We start from the raw sequence: 14,767 nt of genomic DNA, 5'->3' as shown, positions 1-14,767 counted from the left end.
GCAGGGAGGCTGGGCACTCCCGAGAGTCTTGCTTGTGAAGATTTCAGAGTCAGGCTTTGTTTTCCCTGCAGCCTGCTCTCGAATGAATGGCACCCAACCCAGGCCAGTGGTGTTGGTGAAATCCCTTGAGGGTGACCCACCCACGCGTGGGAGCGTGCAAGCCACACAGAGTCCAAGGACCCCCAGCCACGCACCTCCTTTGCACCATCTGCTTCAAGGAAGGATGCAGGAGCTGCTGAGAGTGAGCGAGCGTGGAGCAGGGGAGGAGCAGGGCGCCGCAGCCAGTCAGGAGCTGCGGCTGTCAGCGGCCACACCGACAGGCTGGCTCCGAGCTGTTGCCAGGGCAGCCCGGAGAGTCTGCCTTCCCAGGCAGGGTGGTTTAGAACCAGTTGCTCTCTCCTGGGCCACCGGCTAGGCTAGGCTAGCCCCCCTCCCCCTGCCCATTCGGTGCCTGGCTCTTCTGAAACCTTGGCAGGAAAAGCCATCTGGACAGAAAGTGTGGGCACGCCTGCCTCATGGGATGGAGACCAGCCCCTTGTCACAACGATCCCAAACAGGGACGGGGCTGGGGGCTTGAGGCTTCTGCGGCAGGAGTTTCAACAACCCAGGCCAATCCAGGAGGTTACTCACCACTAAGGGGTCCCTGCCCCTCCACTGAGAGCCCTGCAGCAGCAGGGGACCCAGGGGCCTGGATTGGGGGGTTTGAGGGGGGAGAAAGAAGGTGATGGAGGGGTTAGAGCTGAGCGGAGAGCAGCTAGGGGAGGCTGCTCTCCTGCCTGGAGGCTCCCCAGGCTTCTCGCAGCATTTAGCACACCCCTCCGGGTCAAGAATAACTGCTCAGGGAGAGGACCAAGCCTGGAGAGGCAAGGTGCCGGGCAGTTCTATGAGCCCAGTGTGCTGGGAAGCAGGATGTAGGCCACGCTAAAGCACGCTCGGGTGGGTGACTGACATGTGACAAACACACGCGTGAAACTCAGTGAATTTACCCATGGCAGACTCACAGGAGCCCCCGGGCAGCACTGCGATGTGCGGGGGCAGCGACAAGCCAGCCCATTAAATGGCTTTCTGTACGACTGCACCACGTGGATGCAGCGTTTCCTCTCATTCAGAAATGTGTTTCCACCACGGGGATGAGTGGCTTCCAAAGTGACCACTGATAAAAAGCCCACAGGGCATGGCCAAGGTGTCTGCACCTGCTCTGACAGTCAGGCAAGCTCAGCAAACCAGCCCTTCACAAGTGGCCTCTTGGGGGCCACAATCCTGTCTGTCCCTGAGTGCCACCACTCAGTGGAAGACCCTGGTCCCCAAGTCAGTCAGAAAGATGGCAGTTCCTGCCATGGGAACACAGGCATCACCTGGAGAGGACCCAGGGTGCACTTTCCAGGACAGAACGACAAAGCAGGGGCTCAAAGAATGTTCAAACTATCACACAATTGCACTCATCTCACATGCTAGCCAAGTAATGCTCAGAATTCTCCAAGCCAGGCTTCAACAGTACATGAACCATGAACTTCCAGATGTTCAAGCTGGATTTAGAAAAGGCAGAGGAACCCAGAGATCAAATTGCCAACATCTGCTGGATCATTGAAAAAGCAAGAGAGTTCCAGAAAAATATCTACTTCTGCTTTACTGACTATGTCAAAGCCTTTGACTGTGTGGATCACAACAAACTGTGGAACATTCTTAAAGAGACAGGAATACCAGACCACCTGACCTGCCTCCTGAAAAATCTGTATGCAGATCAAGAAGCAACAGTTAGAAATGGACATGGAACAACAGACTGGTTCCAAATCAGGAAAGGAGTACGTCAAGGCTGTATATTGTCACCCTGCTTATTTAGCTTATGTGCAGAGTATATCGTGCAAAATGCTGGGCTGGATGAAGCACAAGCTGGAATCAAGATCACTGGGAGAAATGTCAATAACCTCAGATATGCAGATGACACCACCCCTATGGCAGAAAGTGAGGAACTAAAGAGCCTCTTGATGAAAGTGAAAGAGGAGAGTGAAAAAGTTGGCTTAAAACTCAACATTCAGAAAACAAAGATCATGGCATCCAGTTCCATCACTTCATGGCAAATAGATGGGGGAACAATGGAATCAGTGACCGACTTTATTTTCTTGGGCTCCAAAATCACTGCAGATGGTGACTGCAGCCATCAAATCAAAAGACACTTGCTCCTTGGAAGAACAGCTATGACCAACCTAGACAGCATATTAAAAAGCAGAGACATTACTTTACCGACAAAAGTCCATCTAGTCAAAGTGATGGTTTTTCCAGTAGTCATGTATGGATGTGAGAGTTCGACAATAAAGAAAGCTGAGTGCCCAAGAATTAATGCTTTTGAACTGTGGTGTTGGAAAAGACTCTTGAGAGTCCCTTGGACTGCAAGGAAATCAAACCAGTCAATCCTAAAGGAAATATTCATTGGAAAGACTGACACTGAAGCTGACACTCCAATACTTTGGCTACCTGATTCGAAGAACTGACTCATTGGAAAAGACCCTGATGCAGAGAAAGACTGAAGGCAGGAGGAGACGGGGATGCCAGACTCGATGGACATGGGTTTGAGTAAGCTCTGGGAGTTGGTGATGGACAGGGAAGCCTGGTGTGCCACAGTCCATGGAGTCACAAAGAGTCAGATACGACTGAGTGACTAAACTGAACACGAGAGGCCATGGGGCTGTCCTTCTGAGAGGAGAGATGGTTGAAACGTGTATGCCTGGGGGCGGGGCACGGTATGAGTCTTGCCTTCACTGAAACTCACTTCCAGGTAATCACTAAGAGCAAAAGAGACAGAGTCCCAGCCATCACTAATCATTAGTAGCTGCAGAGATTTACTGAAGGAACCCAGCTGGCTAAGTGGCCACTCGGGCTTAGGAGGTAGAGACAGCAAGGATGCTTCCCTGGTTGCTCAGATGGTAAAGCCCTGATGCTGGGAATGACTGAAGGCAGAAAGAGAAGGAGGCAACAGAGAATGAGATGGTTGGACGGCATCACCCATTCAATGGACATGAACTTGGGCAAACTCCGGGAGATGGTGAGGGACAGGGAGGCCTGGCGTGCTGCAGTCCACGGGATCTCAGAGAGTTGGACAGACTTGGTGACTGAACAATAACAACAGCAGCAAGGATGGCCAACTGGAAATGGTGACGAATTACCAGGCTGCCTGCTGATTCCCTGGGTACCAGCAAGTTGTCCAAAGACCATGTAGGAAGCTATGGAGCCTCCTGAGATCAGCCCACCATCTTCCTGCAAATTAACAGAGCAGATGCAAACAAGGCAGATGTCCACGTTGCCCAAGCTCGGGCAGAGATCGAGGGATCTAAGGTCTGGAATCCATTCATGGCCCAGGCAGAATAAAAAGTATGGGACAAGCTTTGACCTGGCTTCTTCTGCTTCACATCTGCCTGGCCCAGACTGGTCCAAGTCTGCCTTCATGGAGGGATAGGGACTGTCTATGAGGAGACCTGAGATTTGGTACCCAGGGTCAGAGCCCTCGCACTGGTCTGGTCTGCCTTTCTCTCTGAGGGAGGGACCAGCTCCCTGAGAAGCAGGAGCAAGACCAGAAAGCAGACCTAGAGGCACCAACTCCAGGGAGCCACTGGTGTCCCCCTGCCACGGGCAGCACAGTCACAGTTGGACTCCCTTTATATCTTCAGGGTCAGCCCCCGGCCTGCCTGGAACCCCACGGTAGACGCCCTGCTGTTTAGCAGAAGAACTCAGCTGACTTCTTTTGGAAGTGGAATCTGAGCAGGACAAAGGGCCCTGGCTGGGGCTCTTCAACCAGACCAAATAAACACTCAGCCTCTCACCAGCGAGGCTGCAGTTCATATTTGGATGAGGGGAAGGGAAGTGCCAATCCGAGCTGAGTTTGGGCTGAAATGACTCTCGGCCAACAGCTGGAGCAGAGCACCCGGGGCAGGTTTCCTGCCTGTCGGGGTCTCAGCTGCCCACCTGGCTCCCCAAGCTGGAGCAGCCAGTGGCATCTCCGGCCCCAGGGCTATTCTGTAGCCCAATAACCGAGCACCTGACCACCAACATCCCCCAGAGGCACGGGTCCCTGCCAGGGATGGGAAAATCCCAGAGCTGCTCACAAAGTGATCTCTGATGCCTTCCAAGGCCCCCTTCCCAGTGCCCACAAGGCATGCATGGTCTCTCCTATCTGCTGTGGCTACTTCCTGTGGGACTGGGGCCCACAGTCTCACGGCACCTTCAGCTGACCATGCCTCTGGTCAACCTGCAGGCAGCTGGTAGGCCCCACCCAATGAGATCAGGCCAGCTGAGATTAATGGCAGGGAATAAATCAACTCAATTCATGGGGGAGAAATGTGTTGCTTACAGAGATCTTTTTTCAAAGAGGAGCCATTAGTGGTCTTGGTATTTTGATCATAAGAAAATTACCCACGTCATGTTGCCATTAAGAGAAAGCAAAGCCCAGTAATGACAGAGAGGCCTGGATTGGGGCTGGTAGGGCCCCCCAACTCCTCTGGAGTTCTGTACCTCCTCAGCTCAGGAGGGTCCTCTGCAGAGCCCTGCCCTGCAGGGGTGGGTCCCTGATGCTGGCTGCAGAGCAGCAAGTGCCTAAGCCAGGTGCCTGAAGTTAGGTGGGCACCCACCATAATGGACAGTTACCTAGGCCTCAGTTCAAGTCCCTGGTGCTTCAGATGGTAAAGAATCTGCCTACAAGGCAGGATACCCAGGTTTGATCCCTGGGTCGGGAAGATCCCCTGGAGAAGAGAATGGCTACTCACTCCAGTATTATGCCTGGAGAATTCCATGGACAGAGGAACCTGGCGGGCTACACAGTCCATGGGGTCTCAAAAGGGTTGGACACACTGCATGACTTAACACTTTCTTTCTTTTCAGGTTCAAGTCCAAACTTGGCCATTTAAAGGTTCTAGGACCTTGTGCAGGTCTCTTAAAGTCTCTTAGCCATCCTCGGCTTCCGATTCCTCACACATAAAAGAAGAAAATGTGCATTTTCTAGGAATGCTATGAGGCCTTCTCTTACCCCTTGCTCCCAGACCCACAGGTCTGCACAAGCTCTTCCACCTGCAAAGGCTCTTCACTGCGAGCTCAGCCCACCCCTCTCTTCCTTGGGGACACCACCCTCACCACCCCAACAGATCAAGTCCTCCAGGGCTTCCAGTGCCTTCAGGACACAGGCCTTCACAGCAATCACACACTGACCTGCAGGACAGGTCTGGCCCACAGGGAGCCCTAACTGAAGGATATCCAGCAACAGGCCTTTGGAGCTCTGTGTTCCGCCCTGGCTCCAGACTTGACCACTCAGGCACCCCCGCTTCCAACCCGTGATACCCCAGTCAGCGCCCTGCCCTGCACGGGCCCTCTCAGGCTGTCTGACACCTCTGGAGCCTCACAACCCCAGAGGCTACCTGCTGTAAACAGGTCCCCACCCCAAACTGCCCCTGGCCATCCACCAGAGGCTGCTTCCCAGGACTTGGCCCCACGTGGCTCTCCAGATTTCTCGTAGTAACACCTTCTTGGAGTTTCAAAAGCAAAGCAAGTCATTTGCCAACTATTTTTTCCCATTAATTTCACAATGCATTTGCTATTTTCCCTCCATAATGACTCATTTAGCAGCAACAGAGCAATTAGGCAGACCACAGAATATTGATTTTCTAAGTGGGAGAAGTGTCCGCGCGACGGCTCTCTAGGCCTGTCTCGGGCTGCCTCCTCCTACATGATGGGCTGGACGTGAGGAGAGTGGGGCTGGATCTGCTGACAGGATTCCGAGGTCTCCAGGGGAAGCTCAAAACCACGGTTGTGCGCACACGTGTGAGACTGAGTGCACATGAGATGATATGATGAAGTTATCAGGGGACATACATGACCCTGTGTTCTGTCCCAGGGACAGAACCCTGGGAGGCAGGCACCATCATCACACCCATTTTAAAGATGAGGAAACGGAGGTTCAGAGATTAGATGACTTGTCCCAGATCACACAGGAAGTTAGGGTGCCGGATCCAGACCTAGGTTGAGGTGTTGGCAGGGCAAAATTCTGTCCATCAGGGCGCCCTTGTGTGGCTTGCTCTCCATGGGATTTGGGGCATGTGGCACTGTTGACCCAAGGAGACTCCTGAGACATGAAACACTTGGTCTAAGTCCTAAGGCTGTACACCTCTGCCTCAGCGCAGCCTCCAAGCCAGCCTGATGTAAACAGGTCCCCACCCCAAACTTCCCCTGGCCATCCACCAGGCCTGGCTAGTAGCTCTCAGAAAGGCCCAAGGAAAGACACAGTGGCAGGACCCCCCCCACCTTCCTCCTCTTCTACCCCCGACCACCATCTCCGGCCCAAGACAAGGGCCCTACCAGCTAGTGGGGCACCTCAAACGTGGCGCACCTGTAAAAACAAAAAGTTGAAGGGTGAGAGCCAGGGACGGTTTGATGAACTGGGCATCTGTGATGAGCCATATCTTCATATGGCTCCCAAACCAGGCCCCACAGCTGGGATCCCATCAAACCAGAGTTTAACACTTCTCCTACCTCCAAATTCCAGAAACTCCCTCGAGGCAAGCTGGGACAGGGGCTGTAGGGGTAACAGATCCCCAAGGTCCTAGGGACCAAAGCCACCAGTCACACTGATCTTTACCCTGGGAGCAAATGGCTTCTTGGTGGCTAAGGGAAAGAGCTGAAGATCCAGCTGGCAGACTTGGGTTTAAGTACCAGCTCTGCTACTTTCTACGTGGCTTTGGGTGGAATAACGAATGACCTTCTCTGAGCCTCAGTTTCCTTATCTGTAAAAGGAATAATGCCTGCCCTGACATCTGCCTAGCGGGTATGAGCCCCATGCAGTAAATGATAAAGTGCTACCTAAATGCTGGCCAGCTAAGCTTAACAAAAGGGAAGGTTTCCAAGACTTGGCATTGCTCGCCAAGGGGATGGCATCTCCCCATTACTGGTGATGAGCAAGCAGACCCTGGATAGCCTATGAATATGGGAAGCAAAGCATCCTGTTTCCCCTCCTGTGTACCCAGATGCACAATGGCAGAGGAAAGGCTCCCAGCAGTCAAGCACTGAAACAATTTACTTGCTTTGGTTCATTGGATGCTCCTCTACCTGTTTAGACTACTGAATTCCCTCATCACAAATGCCCATTTACATCTGCGAGGATGTAGGGTTCCACAGAACCCAGTTTGAGAAATGTTCCTGTGGGTGCTCTGAATAATGGATAGGGGACGTAGGGAAGAAAACAAGGCCTTTCAAATACAACCTTCAAGTACAATGTACTCTCAAGTACAACCCTGATTGGACAGACTATAGGACCTTCCCCAGCATCAGTGACAAGTCAGGGGGAGACCCAGCCCTCAACCTCCCTTTCCAGCATGACAGGGAGACAAACCCATATGACCAGAGGGAACACTCACTTCAGTGAGACAACGTAAAAAGAGGACTTAGACATGTCCAGGAGGAGTCACTCCCAGGCTTTTTCTGGACTTAACAAGCCCAGAAACTTGGAGGGACTCAGGAAGGAGCAAGCCTCAAGCAGAAATGCCTCCTTCCCTGCTCTTGCCTGAAAACTCACCATCCCTACCCTCACGCGCTGGGTCAGCAAGGGCCTCCTCCAGGCTACCTGGAAGCAGGGCTCAGGCTCCACGACAGTTGACCATTTCCGAGTAGAAGAGTCTATGGGACCACAGGAAGTGGGTGAAACAGAACCTCAAATCGCCTGTGTGTCCAGGCCCCAGGTGTGGATCCTAGAAGAAGGCAGCAGGCAGGACCGGTCCCGCCCACGATGCTGCCGCGTGGATACACCCCTCCACCCCAGTGCCCTCTCCTCTCCCTGGGGGGGCTCCATGCCAGCATCGGCTGATGAGTCCGGGAACCACTGGCTCCCTGGAAGAGCTCAGACAAACCCATCCATGGCAAACCCATCCATAATGGCACAGACTTTGCTCCCAGCAAGGACAGAGCTTTATTAATTATTCAGGGACGGTGCAATTATGCAAATCAGTGGGCAGCCTCTGCCCGACTGCTGTCTTCTGCAGGAGTCCAGGGGGGAGGGGGTGCCCAGAGCCCAAGCAGCTGGGTACAAGAAGGGAGTCACCCAGCCCAGGAAAGGGGGAATAAACCCCTCACCCTTCTGGGCCCACAGAGGGCTCTGAACAGAGCTAGACCCAACCACACACTCAGAAGAGCTAGTAGCTGACTCTGAAGACCTGGGGGTGCCTTTTTCCAAAAAAATAATATATCCCCAAAGCTGCTGCCAGGCCAGCAAGGCCAGCATTCAAGGCTTGCTCCCACAGGTCCTCAAGGCATGGAATACTTCCAAAGTCTCCTCTTAAAAACCACGCTTCTAAGGAGAGGTAACACCTCAAATTAGTGTTTACCCAAGAAGGTTCTGCAGAATACTACTGCTCCCGGGGTGGGGGTGGGGGACAGGAAACCTCGGATTAAAAAAGATGAAACCAGTTTCTTTCCTGCAGGACTTCTCAGGGCCTAGAGTGAGGATGCCCACGGCGCCTTTGGAGGGGAACCTCTAGTCTCACCCCCAGGAACCAGGAGCTGAGTCTGATGAACTCTGGATGGATTGCTCACAGAATTCCCCGCCAGGTTCAACATCCCTTGACTCTGAAATTTGTGGAATAGGTTTTCACTAGGGGAGAAGGCAATGGCACCCCACTCCAGTACTGTTGCCTGGAAAATCCCATGGATGGAGGAGCCTGGTAGGCTGCAGTCCATGGAGTCACTAAGAGTCGGACACGACTGAGCAACTTCACTTTCACTTTCATGCATTGGAGAAGGAAACGGTAACCCACTCCAGTGTTCTTGCCTGGAGAATCCCATGGACGGAGAAGCCTGGTAGGCTGCAGTCCATGGGGTCGCACAGCGTCGGATACGACTGAAGCGATGCAGCAGCAGCAGCAGCCTCATAAACAACCATCATCAATAAACGTGAACTTCACGTGCACAGAGGAGCTAGACATGACCACCGAGCGCGCGCTGGTGGGGCTTTCGGCAGAGCCCCCGCCCATGGCCCAGCTGTCACCACCCCGGCTCTGTCCCCGCCCTGAGGTCAGGCAGTTGTGCAGGTGCCCAGTGCCATCTCAGGTCCACAGATGGCTGGGTGGGCTGGGAACCTGGCTGCATAACTATAGCAGCCCCCTCAGCCCATCCAGCCAGAGGTCTCGGTGCCAGACGCACCCGTCTTCCCACATGAGCAGATCAAAGCCTGGACTGGGAGGCCCTGCCCACCAGCATCACAGCTTTCTCTCATCCTCCTGGGCAGTGAGGAGAGTGATCATGCTGATCTGGGGAAGTGTGGGGGTTGGGGTAGGGGGGGTGGTGCGCTATGCAAGGCCAGTGAGCCCACCCAAGACCTCTGTCACCCCCCCACCTCACCCAAGATCATCAATCAACAGACCCAAATGCAGCTGTGCTCACTCACTCTGCCAAGAGCAAAAGAGGTGTGGGGGCCCAGACTGCTGGGGGTGCCCACGAAGAAAGACACTTATAATCACTGAGCAACTGCAAATGGGGGTATGGTCCCTGAGCCAGCCCTAGCCTCACACCATGGGGACCCCACCCACAGAGACCAGTAGGAAGGCCCGCCTGCACTGCCACACTCCTCCACTCTTCCAGAACTTCAGCACCCATAGTAGCCTCCTGCAGAGCCTGGGGTGGCCCAGGACACTCTCCCATGTATGTGTGTGCGTGTTCAGTCGCTTCAGTCGTGTCCGACTCTTTGCAACCCCATGGACTGTAGCCTGCCAGGCTCCTCTGTTCATGAGCTTCTCTAGGCAAGAATACTAGAATGGGTTGCCATTTCCTCCTCCAGGGGATCTTCCCGACTCAGGGATAGAACCCATGTCTCCTGTGTCTCCTGCACTGCAGGTGGATTCTTTATTGCTGAGCCACCAAGAAAGCCCATGGGAGCCAGTAAAACTCCGGAAACATCTAAGTACAGACCCCATCTCTGCCACCCACCTGCAGTCTGATCGGGGCAAGTGCCTTTACCTGCTGGAGCTTCAGTTTCCTCATCTGTAAAATAGGAAGGGGCAGGCCTGTGCAGTAGTGAAGAGCACAGACTTGGGAGCCAGGCTTCTTAGGTTAGGATCTTAGCTCTGCCATTCCGGCTGGACAGGCCATGCTTCCTGGTTGTAAACCAGGGATAACAATAATCAGTAGCAGCACGTGGGCTGTCATGAGGTTGGAGTGAGTCCCTCTCTGTGAAGTGCTGAGAGCAGGCCTAGCCCACGGGATCTGTCCATCATGTCAGCTACTACACTGGAGAGGATCCTGGCTTTGAGTCCAGAGACCTAGATCCTAAATCCATCATGAGGTAAGCCCTAATAAGTTATTTTACCCCTCTGAGGCCAGTTTCAGCGCCTGTAACTTGGGGGTGGAGAATGAACGAGGGGAGTGAAGAGGATTAGAGATGACCTACAGACAACACACAGCGCCTGGCACGCGGCAGACGCTCCACGAGGGGCAGGCAGGTTAGTGACGTTAGCGACTGAGCAGGCCGTTTGGAAAACAGACACCGTGAGAACAGTGGTGGATGGAGGGGCCTTTGATAATAGAGCCTGACTGCCTGGGTTTGGATCCTACCCATGAGCTGTGTGACTTGGACAAGTGGCTCAGTCTCTCTGGGCCTCAATCTTCTTTTCTGAAAAATGAGGACAAGCAATATCGTTCAGAGTGCTGGTGTAAAGATGACATGAGAAATCACAGGAAAGGCACAGGGCATGGAGCCTGGCCCATCAAGCAGGTGGCCATGCAGGGCAGTGGGTGGTGGTGATACTGTAACACTCAGCAGAGAAGCTTGCCATGAAGAGTGCCGAGATGAAAGGCATCCTGGCCCCCCTAGCTCCACACCACCTCCAGGGACTTCACGACCCGAAGGCAGTGTAGCAAAGCCCAGGAAAAACAAGACGCTCCCCTGTGCTGGGCGCCCTCCCTCCAGGAATATCAGAGTCCCAGGCACTGAGATATTAGTCTTTGTTTTGCTTTGTTGAGATGGGGAAACTGAGGTTCAAAGAGAAGCAGTGGGTGGAGCTGGCCTTGGACCAGCCTACACCTGCTGACCTCCCCGGCAGCTGGCAGTACAGGGCATGGGGCTGTAAGGCAGTCGTGGGTTCACATTCCAGCTCCACACCCTCCAGGCTCAGATTCCTCTGCCTCACCCCCCAGCCTTCTCCCCAACCTCAGCAGGCATCTGGCCTCCCCAGCTGGGGATACAGCTTACGCTGCCCGCCTGGCCCCTTCAGGGCCTTTGCACAGACCGCCACTCTCATCCCTGAGCCTCTCCAGGCTGTCCTTAGAGAGCTCCACTCCCAGGTGGGGCCAAGGACACCTGGTCCAGCCCTAAATTAGCTAGTCCTATCCTACGGGCTCTGACCCAGTGGGCCTGGGCTTGAATCACCTTATTCACTTGATCCTGGTAATTCCAGAGAGGACCGAGTACACCTCTCTGAACCACTTATAACAGGGAAGTTGGCAAGAGCAGAGAGCCTCAGTGGCTCGGGTGGGCCAAGCACTGGACCTGGAGTTAGGAGACACATCCCAGCTCCAGCTCGGATTCCCTATACCTCTTTGAGCCTCACCTGTAGAAAGCAGACCATAGTCATAAATGCCCTAACTGCTCCAAGTGCCCTTTGGAGACCTGGAGCACAGGGTGAAAGTGCTTTTTACAGCAGGGAGCCCTGGGCAAGCACAGGAAGGACTCCTATCAAAGGGGGAAGGTAATTTCAAAAAACATCACAAACCTAATAAAAAAGGGCACAGCATGCTCATGGGAGGATTCTAGGTCTCAACCAGGAAGTGGATCGCCTGGCTTGGGGCCCCCCAGTATGTGACTTTGGGCCAGGAACATTCCCCTCTTGGAGTTTCAGTGAAAAGAGAAACATAAAACACTCTTACCATGAGGAATCAATAAGAATATAGCAAAGCCGAAGCAAGTTGCTTGGACAGAGCCCTGTCCTCGGCAAAAGGCACAAACTTTGGACAGAGGTTCTCACACCTTGGGGAAACACAATTAGGCCAAAGAGTCTAATTCAAAAGGTCCAGGGTGGGGGCCCAAGAATCTACATTTTATTGGGTATCTTCCTAGGGTGGGGTGGTCAGTCCGGCTCAGGGGCCAGGCCCTCAGTTTCCAAGACAAGAGTGGGATTTTATCAGAGCTGATGCTGGGATAGAGTTTCCTGATGAAATCTGGGGAAGGGGGAAAGGGGGAAAGAAAGGTAATAGGAGCAGAGGGGTGGGGCTGTTAACAACCTATTAATCTCCTCCCCCGCCGGAAACAGTAATTGCTGAGGCGCACACATCCTTCACGTGCTAACAGTCTGCAGCTGCAACACGAAGCTTTGATTAGGAACGTCAACAAGACAGAGCATGAAATTAACTTCCCCTTAGTCAGTGGGCACAGGGAGACGCTGCACTCATTCACTGCCCTCGGTATGAAAACTCCCTACGACAATGTCGCATCAAATTAGAGCCTGTGCTGCCAGGCTGGCATCTATATCTCTGCCCGTAGCACTCTCTTACAACCAGGCTTTGCAAACAAGGGCCTGAGGCTGGAAGAAAGGTCAGGGCTGGAGGCAGGTGACGGTCCCAGGGTGAACTGGGAGGTGGCCAGAGCTAGACGGGACCCCCATGGGGGTTTGCCTACTGGACAAGAGAGGGGGGAATCATCATGACAAAGAGTAACTCACCCCTCCGAGTGCCTGATGTGGGGAAAAGTGCAAACCCAACCTTCATCTGGGTCAATTTCTGCCCTGCCAGCCCATCCGGAGAGATGAGTTGGGGAAACAGACTATTCCAAGGTAGACTGCGCTGAGTGAGTTAGCGGGGCAGGCCAGAAGCCAGGCTCCTGTGACCCTGCACTCGTTGGCTCCAGCCTGGCCTGAGGCTCTCCAGGTTCAAGTGGCAGCAGGAAGGAAGTGGGGTGACAAAGGGAGGTTCTTACTATGTATGCCCAGGGTGGGGGCATGTGGCGTGGCCTGCAGGCAGGACTGTGCCCTGGTATGTGTGAGACGCTGTGCATCCACCCACAGGCTCCTACCCGCAAAGGCCCACAAAGGATGGAGATTCCTTCTGACTCAGGGGTTAGTTGTTCTAACTAACTAACTAACTAACTAAGGGTCAGTTTCCATGTAGAGTGGCTGGTGACTGCCCCGTCCATAGCCCAGGCTGTGGATATGTTGCCTGGCTGCTTTGGGGGCTTCAGAGGGTGGGGATGGGTGTGGTACAGCCTCACCCCAATCTGGTCGGGCTCTCCTCCGCCATTTGCACACCCCACCTCCAGGCCGGGAATGCAGCCCAAGTCACTCCTTGTAGGCTGATAGACCAGCGGCCAGAAGACCCAGCATGTGAGGTTCTTCACGCAAGAAGCCCTTTTTCCACTCACCGTGGCCGATCTCCCAGGAGGCCTGGCTGGCAAGCAGCTAAGCAGGCCCGGCCGCCTGGGGAGAGGTCACCATGCCAGCCGTGGGAGCTGGATGTTTTCCTTCTTGCCTTTTTGGTCTTCCTGTGATCTCCAGTTCTCTTCTGTGGCCCTCTAAAATAGCCATTAATTAGAGCCTGGTAATTAACTTTCTGGTTCGAGTAATATTTTGCAAAGGAATTCCATTAAAGAGTCGATTTGCATATCCTCAGACCTGGGACCTGGAAATAGACAGGGTTTTTCTAGGAGAATGGGCAAGGCCCTGCAGTACCTCCCAGGCCTGGCATCCAGGGCTGGGCTCTGCTGGCACCTATGGGCACGAGGGGTCTCCTGACGACCTGGGGAGGTGCTGAGTCGTGGGAGATTTTCCCCAGGAAGGCAGGCAGTTTTGTTCACAAAACTGGCTGGCTCAGCGGCCACACGCCCAGACAGCAACTGCACACCTGCACACAGATACCCACATGTGAGAGCTCAAGACAGAACACACCACACACACTGTAAAACAGGAGGCATGTAGATGTACATGCCGGCAGACACATACACATGAGAAAACAGACACAGTAAGAACAGTAGCCAGAACTCCTTGAGCGCTTAGAATGAACCATATGTCCATAATCGACCTACAGAAACACTTCATGTGGTCCAACCCAACATGAAGTGCCAGGCACTGTTCCAAATGCTTTACATGCGATTCATCATTTCAGAGCTACAAACACGTACAAGGATGTTCACATATACACACCTTCATGAGGGCAGATGCATACTTGTAAGACATATAAAGACGTGCACTCGTGTGCATGTCAAAGGCATGTGTACATGCCTACAGCCACCTGTACAGGAAAAGGCTTCTCTAGCCTTTAAAACCCCAGCTTGGGGCTGATCACATCCTTACTAGCTAATTTCCGCCGTTCCTAAAAATATTGCCCAGCTCGGATCTCTGGAAGATACACACGAGGGAGCTGCAGATCTAAAAGGAGGGTGATAAAAACGAGAAAGCAGAAATAAATTGGTTCTTTTCCACGTCCGGGTCATGTTCTGTGGCTCCCCCTCCCTCTAGAGACGAAGCCTAGAATCACGTGCTCCTTGGCAAGGCTCCAGTCAGCCCTGCCCCAAAGGTGCCCATGGGGCTCCGAGTACCACGCTGCAGGGGGGCTGGGACCTGGACGCAAGGCCAGGCTTCTGGGACGGTCCCACCACCATGCCTTTGCCCACGTGCCTCAGTTTCCCTGAATCTAACAACCCCTGCACTGCTTACCGGCGCTGCACAGCAACAGACCTCTCAAAGTGCTGTGTAAGTGCCAGGCTTCCTTACGATAATTATCGGATTAAGAATTAAATCTGGTTCCCTTATGGAGAGCA

The 14,767-nt window shown here is 53.6% G+C and overlaps 1 protein-coding gene across 13 annotated transcripts in view; it reads right to left on the bottom strand.

Annotated features, from left to right (window-relative positions):
* The window catches only part of DAB2IP (DAB2 interacting protein), a 213,626-nt gene that overhangs the window by 70,051 nt on the left and 128,808 nt on the right, over positions 1–14,767 (bottom strand). The window lies entirely within an intron of this gene.

This window comes from Bos taurus, chromosome 11 (assembly GCF_002263795.3).
Source record: "Bos taurus isolate L1 Dominette 01449 registration number 42190680 breed Hereford chromosome 11, ARS-UCD2.0, whole genome shotgun sequence".
Taxonomy (NCBI): domain Eukaryota; kingdom Metazoa; phylum Chordata; class Mammalia; order Artiodactyla; family Bovidae; genus Bos; species Bos taurus.
Note: the sequence above shows the minus strand (reverse complement) of the source record. Positions and strands in the feature narration are given on the sequence as shown.